The following is a 1,078-nucleotide window of genomic DNA, read 5'->3' on the forward strand; positions in this document are numbered from 1 at the left end:
CCCGAGACCCATTGCCTCCCACTTCTGTTTCCCATGCACGTCTCCCCCCCCATTTCCGATCCATTTTTCATTCCCTCGTAGGCTTGCGGCTATTCTCGCACTCGGCTGCTGTGCTGGCGGAATACCACGTGACGCCAGACCCCGGGCGACTGCGTAATACAAGGCGCAGTCGCCCCCACATGAATCTTCCGCCACCGCACGAAGGCGTAGACAGCGCCCCGTTTACGACGTTGTGTGAGAGTCGCTGCGAGCTCGCTGGGCTCGGGTGAGAGCAACCACGCCAGTAGCCAACCCCATCTTATTCACTCAACATGCACTGTTCATACTTCACCATGTTCTTGCGAACACGTCATGCATCCGAGGGTAAGCCCGACGTCGTCTCGTACCATGGCAAACTTGTGGACACACGCAAGTGGGTAGTGTCTTGGGTGGATTTCAATAAGACGATATTATTTCAATTCGATACTCAGCAGTGACATCTAACACTACATGACCCGGGTATGAGAATGCCATTTGAGATCGATGCTACAATAAACTTCGTGCCTCATCTTGTCAAGTTGGCACCTACTAGGGGCTAATAAATGTGTGCTGCATGTTCGACAAACTGTTCGCCCGGAGTTGTGCGCCACACCGTGGTCTTGTCTACGACGGGCTCCTCGCCCGTTGGGGCAAGACCATTGGTCGTGGCGCACTGGCGTCGGTTTGCAGTGCCCATCTACTTGAGGATCTGTGATCTAGGCTTTTTAGCTCGGACCCAGATCCTCGTCTACGGACAGATCTCGTCTACACCCACCGCAGCGACAGCGACGACAGCGACTCTTCCGGTACGGCTTTGAGTGAAATGCCTTCCCCCGAGACCCATTGCCTCCCACTTCTGTTTCCCATGCACGTCTCCCCCCCCATTTCCGATCCATTTTTCATTCCCTCGTAGGCTTGCGGCTATTCTCGCACTCGGCTGCTGTGCTGGCGGAATACCACGTGACGCCAGACCCCGGGCGACTGCGTAATACAAGGCGCAGTCGCCCCCACATGAATCTTCCGCCACCGCACGAAGGCGTAGACAGCGCCCCGTTTACGA

The sequence above is a fragment of the Gregarina niphandrodes genome (genome assembly GCF_000223845.1).
Source record: "Gregarina niphandrodes unplaced genomic scaffold scaffold00018, whole genome shotgun sequence".
NCBI lineage: Eukaryota > Apicomplexa > Conoidasida > Eugregarinorida > Gregarinidae > Gregarina > Gregarina niphandrodes.